This window comes from Podarcis raffonei, chromosome 3 (genome assembly GCF_027172205.1).
Source record: "Podarcis raffonei isolate rPodRaf1 chromosome 3, rPodRaf1.pri, whole genome shotgun sequence".
NCBI classification, from domain to species: Eukaryota; Metazoa; Chordata; class Lepidosauria; order Squamata; family Lacertidae; genus Podarcis; species Podarcis raffonei.
Window position 1 is genome coordinate 80192356 of NC_070604.1, and position 14054 is coordinate 80206409.

Genomic DNA, 14054 nt, shown 5'->3' on the forward strand with positions numbered 1-14054 from the left:
ACTATTTATTTCTGCACACCACTGCAACGTATTTACCAAATTTCAACACTAACTAGTACACAATCTCACAGTGACATTCCCATTTATAATACAACACTACACATAACTGAACAAGGTTATAGCTACCTGTATGCACATTTAGTATTAAAAACTAGCCCCAAAGCAGCTCTAAAGCATACATACCCTAGTTCATGAAAGTGGACAGGAGAGTGATTTGATAAAATTCTCAAAATGCTGTCTGATTATATTTAGAAACAAGTGGTAAAATAAAAAAATCCAAAATGTTAGGCGTTGCAAGAAAAGAAAGGAATACCAGTGAATCTATATCCATACATCACATTGTTTCACTGTTGAATATTCTGCAGGCTGGCTAGTTCTGTACTTCATTGAGTATTTAATTTAATTTAACAAAATAGCTGTATAAAACCACATTCCAAAAGTCTTGCTTAAAAAGGAAAAGAAACCCATATCTGATCCTTTTTTGTATACCTTTCTGGTTCTACATTACCATGGACAGGTGTGTATACTGCAAATGCTGTACACTCATGCATAAGAAGATTTGGAATCCAACAAGCCAGGGAAATGAGGACCAGAATTGTCACCGCAAAAACAGAAAATGTTACCTTTCAGAACAGCTAACAAAGCTCATTTGAGCCAACAGAAGCTAAACCTGCAAAGTTCATGTGAAAGATTATCCCCACCCCACTATAAAAAACCCTCAAAAGGTAATTCAAGTCAATGCATTGAAGAGCAAAACTACTATAAAAGCTTGTTCAGATTTGCAATACCCCAAGACAATGTCTTCCAGTTTGGGGTGAGGGGGCGGGGGAATTCTCAAGTGCAAAACTTAAGCACATATTCAGCATGGAAACATACACATCGTAATGAAATGAGACAATCCTCAATTCAGAAAGTCTGATCATATGCCTAGGAAATCTTTCAACTGGAATTTCCCTTTGCTAAAAGAAGCAGTTTATGAGGCAGGAGCATTAGACTTGCATGCTTGCTAGGAGTTAACCAGCATAAACAATCCAGTTTTACTGTGGACCAGTAAAAACTGGAATACCGCTGGCAACCTGAGGTGAGTAGCAGCAGGCCTGGTCTACCTGAGCTTGAGCTGGGAACTGTTGTACCCCTTTAGGATCCTGTTAGCGGGGTGGGCACGAGGCATATGATTAGGTCCTGCCCAATGTCATTTCTGCCCAAGTGGTGACAATTAAATTGGTTAAGTGTCAAAACAATAACCTGCCAATCAGTGAGAGAATGACAAGAAGCTCTTGACCAAGGGTCAATTGTGATTGAGAGTAAAATTCTTTTCTAGTCCTATAAACCAGTAGCAACTTAACACCTCAACAGAACACTTTAAAACTGAGGGAGGGGTAGGCTGGGGAAACAGAGAAAATAGGGGCTGAGGTGGAAGGCCTGCTGTCCTGCCCCACTCCTCCTGAGATCTGGCAGGGCTGTGTGACATTGTGAGGCCACAACAGAATCCAGGGAAGAAAGTCTCTGCCCTTTGCCACCCTGCAAGTTGGCCCTCACACAAGAGAAGCACCACACTGAGAGTTCATGGAGGTGTAAAGAAAGCAGCAACTTTCTTCCTTATCTGCAATCCTTTAAAGTATGGCAGGATGTTCATTTACATGAAAGTTTCTAACTTTTTCAGTGCTCCTTTTCAAAGGATGCATGGGAAACCTTCATGCCCATGTTTGTTTGATTTTTTTTTTAAAGAAAACTTTAAAAGGGACACCCCATTTTCTCGTGAAAGAAGCATGGGCAGGAAGATACCCATTCCCATTTGGGGGCTCAGTATGTTGAGGGTTATGAGCATTGTGGCTGCCTGCAATTCTGAATCTGACTTTATGCAAATTAAAAACCGCCGTTATTGCACAGTCACTACAGAAGAGAAGCGAGCACGCATAACACACTACCATTTGCTGATTTTAAATCTGAACATAACTTCAAGTTAAAAGTTTCTCAGAGTATATCACAAGTGGTACCCAATGCCACATCATACCAACACCATTCCCAGAGAGAGGAAAGTTCTGTGGGACGTATTAAGAGAAACTATTTAAGAAGCGTAAACCCAGTTAACAACACAGTCCTATAAAGAAGCCCCATAATTTTCAATGGGGCTTATCCCCAGGTAAATGGGACTAAATATCCCAATTATAAGAAGGGAAAATTCCCTCAGTGCCCTCCCTTCACTCCCTTGCCACCAAACAAAGGAGTAAGAAGAAATATTGTGATCCAGTCAAAAAGCTTTCCTACATAACAACCTGAAGTGCTAGCTATGTAAAAGGTACAGGGACCCCTGACCATTAGGTCCAGTCGCGGACAACTCTGAGGTTGCAGCACTTATCTTGTTTTATTGGCCGAAGGAGCCAGTGTACAGTTTCTGGGTCATGTGGCCAGCATGACTAAGCCGCTTTTGCCGAACCAGAGCAGCGCACAGAAACACTGTTTACCTTCCCGCTGGAGCAGTACCTGTTTATCTACTTGCACTTTGACGTGCTTTCGAACTGCTAGGTGGGCAGGAGCTGGGACCGAGCAACAGGAGCTCACCCCGTCACAGGGATTCGAACCACCAACCTTCTGATCAGCAAACCCTAGGCTCTGTGGTTTAACCCACAGTGCCACCCACGTCCCTAGCTATGTAAACAGCAGCAAGTCAAAGCTTTTCCAACACAGAACACAGTGATAGGAAGAAATAATTTTCTGTCAGAAACAATGATAACCTCTGAAACATACCTGTCATGGTGTGAGTGTACCCAACAAAATAAAAAGGACACTATACTAGAAACAACGTAGACAAAATCTATATTTTTCATTATTATTAATAAATGTAATACAATAATTAAACACAAAATGAGCTTACCACCCTGGAGCTAAATTGTTCTTCAGCTGACCCTTATGATGACTTCTTCTTCTTCTTGGTATTGCAGGTCAACATGGATTTGAGAGAAAGCTTTACCCTGTAGACCCCGGTTGGGACACTGCACTGACTTTATCCATCGTGGTAACAGTCTGAGTTCCAAATCTGAGGGGGGGGCGAGCCAAGGCAATGTCAGCATTTGAAGTAATCAAGTATGTGAACATATACAAGCAATGCAACAATGTTTTCTGACTGGGGACCTAGATGGCAAGTGGGGAAGAAAAGCCACGTATGTTAGACTTTACTGACAAAACTAGCTGCTACAAGCTGGTCCGCACGTATTCTTATTTGAAGAGTGTATTTGGTACTCATGCTTTTAGATTAGCGGGCTATGGACACTAGATGGCAGCACAGGAACATCAGAGATATTCCAGTGCACATTTCCTTGGAATAAAAGCACACCGTCATTTGCAAGGATGGAAAATCAACATCAGATGCTGACACGACATATGCTTTAATTCAGCCACTAGGCGGAGGTAGCTGCGGATAGTGATTACCTTTACTTGCATTCCCATTGAAGCCTATTTCTAAAAGAAGAGAAACCGTGTCAAACACACGGTTAAGAGACAAGAGAATAGGCTCAGTCACCTGTTCACATTTCCTTGCCATCGTTATCAATAGAACTTTCCCCGCTCCAAACAACAACCCAAAATAGACGAACCTACCTTGCGACAGAGCTACAAACCTTGTACTATGACTGTATGCTAAAACTATGGCTGTATGCTGATTCCTGTGTCTTGATTGGCTGGATTGCCCTCATGACAACAGGAAGGGATGAGAAGCTGTTAAACTGCAAGGACTAACACTAGTGAAATGCTAATATGACCTCCTGGCCATAGCAAACAGTTTGGGATTGGTCGAGCAATGTCGAGAGGTGGCTGGCCATAGGACAGAAGATTGACAGAATTGTATCTAAATTCAAATGGAAGGTTAATGAATGCATGGGAGACTGGAAAAATTGTGCCATTGAAAGTGTTGTGAATTTAGAGAGTTTTTTCCTATTATTTGCTTGCAATTCCCCTAGGTAAGGGAATACCCCAGTTTGCTCCAATTGTTAAGCCTCCACTGTCTTTGGAGATTGCGGTACTCATCCATTCTTCTGAAAATGTTGGAGTTTCTGAAGTCTGAGAAAATATGGAATAAAATACAAATTGACAATGATTGGACCACAGCATTGTGTGGATGCCCTGGAAAACGTGAGTGAAGCAACCGAGCAATTGCATACTAAATGCCAGATAGTCGTGGCAAATCCCAGCCACAGCCCTGGTGTATCAGCAGCCATTTTTCACTGCTATAGCCCCTTCACCTGCTGTAGCGAGCACACCTGCATGCAAAGTTAAGAGAAACTGCTAAAATACTTAAAAAGACAGTTACCTATTTCTCTTGCTGGTTTGTTTCTTCATCATATGAAGAAAGCTGATTTATATTGTTAATGATTCCTAAGAACAAACCAAGCTATGTAAAAGTTTGTGTTTCTAAGTGGAGTTAATATGGTGTTCTACATGAAATATAGATAATATGGACACGGTTCATAATTTACCTAACATGCTGCAATTTAAGTAAGCCATGATCTAGAAAACAAACTAGAGAAAGAAGACATTAACTATTGCAACCATTTTATCAATCAGAAATTCTCAGATTAAAAAAAAGGCACCCAGCTATCAAAGGTAGAATCTTGTTTGCCATAAAATGAAGAGTCAGCATATTGGGGAGAAAAAAAATTCTACATCCATGTAGAGAGGATGATTGCCATCCTTTTAGATACCAGAATATTGCCTGGATGAGGCATGAATTCTCAAAGGCACATTGGTTAGTGTACCGTGGCTCTGTTTGCATACTGTACTCTTCTGCACAGATGGTATAGTTCTCTCTAGAGGCCAGTACAGATGTAACACACCAATCTTCTAACCCTTTCAGACCCAGCCATCTGGTTCCCTCTGGCCCCAGTAAGAAGCTCCACTTCCTAGTAACAGTCATATCTGGTGCTACTGTGAAACACATCTTGGATAGAGCATTTCCCCATGGCTCACCATCGTCTTCTTTGGCGATCACTCGTAACCAAGTAAGATTGTCTTCTACAAACACGGTTTTAAAAGTGAGTCTGTAAGTGACTGTGGAGGCCAATTCTGGATCCACACATCCTTCCACAGTGGGGACATTGGTTTCCGGGTGGGAGTTGATCACGGTGTGGATTTGCCATGCGTGCCTTCCTCTTAGCACGTTTCTCCCTTGCGTCCTGAGTTCGAGCGTCTTCAAAGTCCATGACACCGTTGGTAAAGCCTGTTCTCTAATTAGAGCACCAGTGTTTCCCAGTTGTCAGTGTTTATGCTGCATTTTTTTAGATTTGCCTTGAGAGAGTCTTTGAACCTCTTTTCACCATAGTACCATAGAGCAACAGGGAGAAGAATATGCCAAAAAGAGTTGGAGCAAGAACACAGCCCTGTTTCACACTGCTCTTTATATGGAAGGTGTCCGAGGATGAACCATCAATACTGGATGGTGCCGTTCCTGTTCTCATGGAACGACACGGTCATCTTGTGGAGCTTAGATGAGAATCCTATCTTGTTAAGCAGTGTGAAGAGTCCCTTTTGGCTGACAAGGTCAAAGGTCTATGAAGGTGATGTACAAGGGGCATCTCCTCTCTTGGTATTTCTCTTGCAGTTGGAAAAAAATCACATTGACTCTGAGTTCTAAAGCCGCATTTTGATTCAGGAAAGACCCTGTCCATGAGTAACTGTAATCTTTTGAGAACTACATGGGCAAAGGCTTGCGTGTTCAGACCCAGATACCTCCCCCCTAAATAAAGTCACACTTGACTCAAATTTTAGTTTTGGTTTTTGGCAGAATTTAGACCACAACTTTATTGATTACAGAAGGTGAGTGGTTGCATAGGCTCTGGCAGGCAATGCTGACCCAGAGCTCTATCATAGGTCAGCCAAGGGTGAACACCTGGGTAGGCGAAAAGCTGGAACAGACTATGTTCACCACCCAGATGCCCCCCTGGACTCAGGCATGGGCACAACCCCCTCTCCGGGGTTGACCAAACCAGCTGAGTCCCTGGATTCCTTTAACGGAATGCCCTACACATAAGGATGGTGAGAGTGTTCTCCCATCCCTATCACATGAACCAGAGCCTATCCGCAAGCTTACAAGTTGTGACAATTTGCTGCATGGCAGGCGAAACCCAAATAGCAACAGCCAATCAGCCAAGTGGGGAAAATTCCTGCCGTGCCCCTGTCCCAACGACAGATGACACACGACGGCATAGCAAGGTCAAGTGCAAAATGGCCTAAAAGTAGGGAGAGGTGGGCGGGTGTTCCAATGCACGAGCCGAAAGAGGAAGCTCTGGGTCACATGCATAGGTATATCTAGGTCCCTCGATCCATTTAGACTGCGCCCCATTGGCCAGACTGAACCCAACATCAAGGGACCTACCAATCGGGTGTTGTGGCTAATCAATCCAACCCACCCACAACACAGGAGGTCAGTCTCCAGGTCTCACCGCAACACGTGCCCTCTTTTAGGGAGGACATGATTTCCCACACAGTGTTCCCGCAGTAATTGTTACAATCATGGTAGTCACCTTTGTTCTTATAAAGGGTCACAATGCTTGGGTTGTGCATGTCATGTGACACGGATCCTTATTCCTAACACTGCAAGAGAAGGCCGTGGAGGTGTGTCATTAGGCAGGAATTGAGACCAGCTTCCAGCACTTTTCTTAGGATTCCATCCTGTCCTGGGAGTTTAACATGTATGAGAGAGCTAATGGTGTTCTTCAGCTCGTCAAGGGAGGGAGAGATTGTTCCAATACCGGCAGAGTTTGAATGTTGTCAATTGCTGTGCCAGAGACCATGTTTTCCTGTGAGTATAATTCTTGATAGTGCTCTGCCCTTTGCTCCATCTGCTTTCTTTGGTCTGTGATGATCTCTCTCTCCAGGCAAGGTTTTCAGTTTTCTCCACTGTTGGTGCAAAGACTGTCTTCATGCCTTTGTGCATTTTCCAAATGTTGCCGCTGTCAGCAGCAAGTTGAATGTTCTGACACAGCTTTAGCACAGCTTTGGCACAGTGCCTGGCAATCCACTGGGCATCACTCCTTGCCTTTCGCAGTGCAGCAAGTGTCTTCTCGCAGAGCACATACTTGTAGTTCACAAGAGCCTTGTGTATCGCAGCAATAACAAGCTCTGTGTCCTTAATGCCAGCCTCAAAGCAGTCAGGGACCTGTCTTTTGCCCCAAGTGGACATAACTGTGTTGTCGGATGCCTCTGACGTAGTTCCACCTTGCTTCGACACTGTCTCTGAGGCAGATCAGTAGTGCTCGCCATCACATAGTGATCTGTGTCACACTTGGCACTGGGGTGACTCCGTATGACACAAGCACATTTCAGAGTCAATCACCTAGTTTCTGAATCACTTCAGACAACTTTTACCAGCCCTCCAATTAATGTCCATTTAATAAGTTTTTTCCCTTTCCCCCCTTTTTTTTGCAAAGTCATAATCTGATGGATTTGGCTGCAACAGAAGACAACAGTGCTAAAAGCCTACTTTCAAAATGGTGCATAAATCAATACTTCGCCAAAATGGAAATGTTCCACATTTAATTTCCTAATGTACACTGGGCAGTGGCATGTTAAAAACCAAAAGTGCTCTAAGAGATAGTTATAACCTTGTGACATGATGTAAACACCATGCAAATTATGCACAGAGCTTTTCAAGTCTTACATCCCCCACTGGCCATGACAAATTATAATTATGAATAAGGAACAAATATAAACACAGGGAAGAAAAAAGAGGGTGGCAATGTAGTTGCTTTATATTCCCACTAGGGATGTAACAAAGCCGGTGGCTTTCTAAGATCCAGTGTTGGCAGCCCTGTAGCTAGGGCAGGCCAAATGGGCGCAGCACCCGCCACCCCTGTAAACAGCACTTTGCAAGTGCCCCCTTGGGTGGCTGCTGTTTTTTAATTGACTTTCTAATTTGTGATATGACAGACAAAGACAGACCTCCGTTTAAAAAACGATGGCTTTTTTGAGAGCAGGAGCAATTTAAAAATAAGATCCTCTGAAAAAATCTAAGATTGAGTAAGTGCACAAAACAAGCCTCATCTGGAAGAGTCTCTAAAAGCTTCCTCATTCAGGACTTTCCTTGACTGAGGGTAGATTTTTCATGGGCACAACCCCCTATAATTATTTCAGGGAACCTGGAAAAAAAACCACACCATGATCCTTGAAGCATAGAAGCCAACTCATAGAAACATAGAAGCTCCCATAAAATATTTGAGCCCCGCCCCCCAAGTTTATTGGCATTGCCATTTTTAAGTGGTGTGAGCGCACCTTGTCTTGTGATTAATTCTGTGGATTGTGGCTTTTCTTCAAGTTATTTTCTTCAAGTTGGCACTCCTGCCTTGAAGAGTTAAATATTAGAACTTTGTATTATGAGTTAAGACTCTGCTCCTGGACTTCCATCCACCCTGAAGTCTTTAAAAGCACTCACTATACTCAAAAAGGTTTATTTGTGTTTGTAGTATGCATGTATTTGTGGTCTGTGTCTGTGGGAGGTGTGCGCATGCATGCAAGAGAGTCTGAGGTGGCCATCCCAACTTGGGACACACACTCACTTCTGCTTTAACTATGCCCACCCAGTCTGGCATGAAGTCCTGTGATGATTAGCCAACAGGGAATAAGGCCCTCAAACTGAAGAGCATTTTCTGCCCCAATATAGACCTAAGAGTGCGAAGACTTTTAGCTGAACAGAACCACAGGACACTGCTGGAAAGAGCAACAAGTCTTAATTTATGCCCACTGTACTGAGAGGGAATTAATGTACGTAGGCTCAGGAAGCTAATTGGCATTTCTGAGTTGCGAGTTCACTGCTCCAGTAATGGCTGATAATGGTTAAAACCCAAGTTTAAAACTAAAGGCACGTCATTCTTCCATATAAGGAGATAAAAACATCCTCTGCCACACACTTAGCATCTTGATGGCCTCATATGCTTTGTGGATGGTGAAGTGCAGCACAGAGTAACAAAGGCGCTAGTCTATTCCTCACAACAGTTCTATTCACATTCAGCGTTGAGATGCATTCGAGGCTGCGGAAATGACCCCAAAGCTGATAAATCTGGGCACAGATTTATCTTTTCACTTGTTCTGTGGGCCCAAATTGTCAAAGTGAAAATGTAAGTGGTTTTCACAAAGGAGGAGCGCAGCAAGGAATAGCGCACCCCCATTTACATTTCTCCATGTCTTTTTCTGTTGATAAAAGGGCAGAGCAGTGCGGTCAGAAGAAAGGTAGCAACCCTACAAGCAAGGGAATTCTTGTAGTCAGAAGACCAATGGTTTAAACATTGCCAGTCCTCTTCCTTTAAGTGGTGGTTTCTTCTGAGGGAAATTCCACCAGGTGCAGCTTTTCCCAGCACTGTAACACTATATGATGAGAACTGCCACACCTGGGACAATTCTTTATGCATCTCTTACAAACACCAGAACCCTCTCAGGGCTGGACTCACCTACTAAATTAAACAAATTGATGGCATCTTCGTGCTCAGCTCCAATTTGTTGATTGCTAGAAGTGGAGAAACAGAACAAAGCATGTCATAGCACACATTTATTGGCTAGTGTGGTTATGAAAGGAGCCTGTGTATCAGCCGAGGCTCTTGGTGGCTCTCAGATAAAGGTTGGCTAGCTTTATCTGAAGCACTGCCAACGAGGACAATGAAGTTTCCCATGATTTTGCTGCACTTTCTGTCTTGGAAGACATGCATGCGATGGGCTCCAGGAATCTGGAAAGGATGTCTATGGTTGCATGTCGTTGAGCCATCAGATGTTAAGGTGCTGAGCTGGGAGTGGTGAAGGGAAATGCAAAGATGGGGTGGAACTGGATTTCTTGAGCCCCTAACAAGCATATGGTGGGCATGACAGGCAAGAGGTGACCTCTGGAAATGAAGAACAAAGCAAAAGAAAAGAAAAGACTACCCTCTGTTCCTGATGCTATTCCCCTGCTCCTAACTATATAGCAATAAGGCATTCAGGCAAGTTAAAGCATTATTCATACAAATACTACGTGCAGTGATTTTTTTCTGGGGGGACGCAGGGGTACGCATACCCCTAAACATTCTGTGAATCTTTGTACAGTGGTACCTCGGGTTAAGTACTTAATTTGTTCCAGAGGTCCGTTCTTAACTTGAAATGGTACTTAACCTAAAGCACCACTTAAGCTAATGGGGCCTCCTGCTGCTGCCGCGCCACCGGAGCACAATTTCTGTTCTCATCCTGAAGCAAAGTTCTTAACCTGAAGTTCTTAACCTATTTCTGGGTTAGCAGAGTCTGTAACATGAAGCGTATGTAACCTGAAGCGTATGTAACCCGAGGTACCACTGTACTTTTGTCCATTTACTGTATTTATTTTTCCCTATTTGAACTATAAAAATGGTGATTTTCTTGAGTCAAAATGAGAGTACCCCTAAGCATTTTTTTAAGAAAAAAAGCACAGACTACGTTGTCACAGAGAAATGGGTTGGTGATGTTTGACTAGGGCCTTGGTTTTGAAGTGCCCTACAGAAGGTGTTTTCCCCCAAGTGGAGTAACCATATGACCTCTAGCCTAAGAGTGGTTCCAGTTGTTATGTTGATGTGCGAGCCAGTCACACATCTTTCCAGCCTTTGTCTAAAACATGTCTCCAAAACCTCCCCCTCTTTTCTTCTAGACACCCCTCCCTCCCTCCCTCTCTGACTTGCAGTGTGAATATCCTAACAAATAATTGACATCTGCTCCTGAAACTACATCTTGTGAGTGATCTGTAATCACACTTCACCTGCTGACTGAGGTAAACTTGCGAGATTCCCACACCACACAGGCACACAGAGATACACCCTGATTCCTGGGCCTTTTGTAGCAGTTTGACACACATAAATTTAGCAGGTGTAAATTTCCACACAATTTGCATCTGGGCAGGGGATCTCAGGCAGTGGTGCTTTTTCTTGCCTCCTAGTGTGGTATTACAGTACCTGTTTTCTATCTGCTTTAAGGATCCACATTTAGTTTCCAATTAGCACATTCTTGCGTCTCCACTTTTAGCTTTTGAGAATGTGATAAATAATTACATTATTTTAGGAGCAGGGAACATCTGGCCCAAGGGTGGATGTGGCTCTCCATGCCTCTCTATCTGGCCCTAGGGACTCTTTCTAGGCCATGCTCTGTGCCTTCTTCAAGTGCTTTTGCTTAGCTGCAGTTTATCCTTAAATGAGAATAATGTCTCTTGCTTGCTTGGAAGTGTGCGCGTGCGTGGAAACTGGCTTTTAATCTGACTGGAATGTTTCTTATTGGTCAAAGGTGGGAGTCAAAAAACCTGTCCACAATAACACTTTATTTCCTTCAGAATTGTTTATATTTTCTGACCAGATATCCTATATAAACCCTGGCCTATAGTAAGGGTTTAATACACAATATAGATCTCTCACATTTAATCTTGCCAAAGTCAGTGCTGGGGCATCCAGTTATAGTTATTTTATATCTATACATTTTTTGCAGAATGGAATTTTATTACTAAAGGCAATTGGGAAGCCTCATGAAATTGCCATTGGGAATTTGATAAACAAAAACAACTTGATTCTGCAAGTACTTAGCAGGGACCAAGCTGGGTACCGCTGCTTCCCATATAGCATATAAAAGAGTACAGTTCTGCAGTTCTGTTTAGTAAGCTCTTCATACAGTTCTAGTTACAGGTAGGTAGCTGTGTTGGTCTGCCATAGTAAAAAAAAATAATTCCTTCCAGTAGCACCTTAGAGACCAACTAAGTTTGTTATTGGTATGAGCTTTTGTGTGCATGCACACGTCTTCAGATACTCTTCATACAGTGTACAGGTTACTGGTACTCATTGAAAGTTCAGTTCTAGCTGCCAATTTTCCAGTAATATTTCTTGTAATAATAAATATAACAACTCATGTTCTACTCATAATCTACTCATATTCTATTCAGTTCTGAAAGTACTAAAAGAGTGGTATACAACATAAAACAATGTACCAAAAGAAGAAAAAGGTAACCGTTTCTAAAAAAACAATGAACTACCACTAATACTGAATGCAAAACAGTGCTTTCTAGTGCCTCTTTGAAGCAAGCGCCTAGGCTTGATCCAGATATTGCCTTGATGGCTGAAACCTCAGTCTTATCCCCTTTAATTAAAAAAAAACACTTAAAAAGAAAAAAGTAATGGGTTGAATTTCCCTCATGTTTTTGTTTCCCCAATCAGTAATTATCATGAGGCTTGTATAAAGGAAAGAAAAAGGAAACTGAGTTCTCTTCAAACTTTCTTGTTTACAGGTTCCTTTCAAGGACATCCTCCATTTCTATCACCCCTTTATATTATTTTTTTATGCATGAACCCCTTCTGGTTTCAGGGCAGTTCAGGCATTCTAATACCTAAGGACATGTTGATGTTGTTTTGGTTACTCTCCCTAATGATTTTCCATGCCCTGGAGAAAAAGTTGTTCTGCTTACCTTGGCTTTCTTCCAGGAAATGCTAATCACCTGCTACAGGTGCAGGGAACAAGATTCCTATGTCTTTTCCTGTTCCTGCAAGTGCTGTGAAGGCGTCAATGCAGTCCAAAATAATGGTGGTGAAGAGAAATATGTGGAGACTTACACTCAACTTTCCACCTGTGTGGTCAGGAACTATAAGGTACAGGAAAATGTAAGTTTCTGTGGTTTTTTAGCAGGGGGTTGTCTGCACTTTGGCTGGTTTATTTTAATTTTGTAAGGAAGAGTGAAATTAGAGAATTACAACTATTGCAGGGAGTGATCTTGTTTCTGCACCAAATGTATATTCAGCATTTTTTTTGTCGTTGCTAATAATGAATTAGTATTTGGTTCTTAACTAAAATTTACAACAAAAACCCAACATTTGAGAGGAGGTGCCTATAGCATTACTCTTTAAACTTTCAACACAAAACCATGTATATCCTGACTATAAATTGGAAATAACTCCAATTTCACTAGGACTTTCTCCAAATAAGTAGCCCTCGGGCTGCAGCTAAAATCATTCGGGTGCTATGGTTTCTATTTATAGTGGCATGGTCTGTGGTGTTGAAATCATGTATGATGACATGAAAATGTCAGTTGCATCTTGGAGCTTACAATATATGTGGCAGAATTCATTATCTTTGTAAAGTTAATAATCACTCTGGAACTCTATTTGCAAATTGTGATACTCCTTGGAGGAGAAATCTCATCTCCCAGAACAGTGGAAGACATTCATATACCCATTCATATACGCCCTCCCATCAGATGTAAAGGAAATAAACAACTATCTGGCTTTTAGAAGACATCTGAAGGCAGCCCTCTTTAGGGAAGTTTTTTGTGTTTGATGTTTTATAGTGTTTTTAATATTCCATTGGTGGGCGGGGTATAAATTATTATTACAGTCACCTCAGGTTACAGATGCTTCAGGTTGTGTTTTTTCGGGTTACAGACCGCCCAAACCCGGAAGTACTGGAACAGGTTACTTCCAGGTTTCGGCAGTCGCGCATGCGCAGAAGCGCTGAATCGCAACCTGCACATGCGCAGATGTGCTGCTGCGGGTTGCGGACACTGCGGGTTGTGAATGTGCATCCTACATGGATCACGTTCGCAACCCGAGAGTCCACTGTAGTATTATTATTATTACTATCCCATTTTCTGGATTGATACTGAATAGTAGCTCATGTAAAAAAAGATCCTTACTATAGGGACAAAAATTAGCTTGAGGAAGTTTGTTGCATATGATTTAGGTTACGAGTTTACACGTGGGAATGCTACATGTTCTTACTTCATCTGTTCCATAACACTAAAACAGATGAAAGCAATTCCAGCTTTGCTCCTCTACCCTTGAGGGGGAAACAAACCACAGAGTGGCTAATTTAGCATTATATTCAAACCAGTGCTTGTGGTTTATTTCTCCCACACTAGGAGTGGGGAACCTCTAGCCCACAGGTCTAATTTAGCCTGCCAGGCATCAAGATTTGGCCTGCAGACTTAGATGATCCAGTTTCCCAGCCCTGTCCTAAACAAACCACAACTGGGAAGCCAAGGTTTGTTCCTCAGCAAAAACGCTGGAGAATCACACTTTTGCAAATATTAACATTCAATTTTGCCT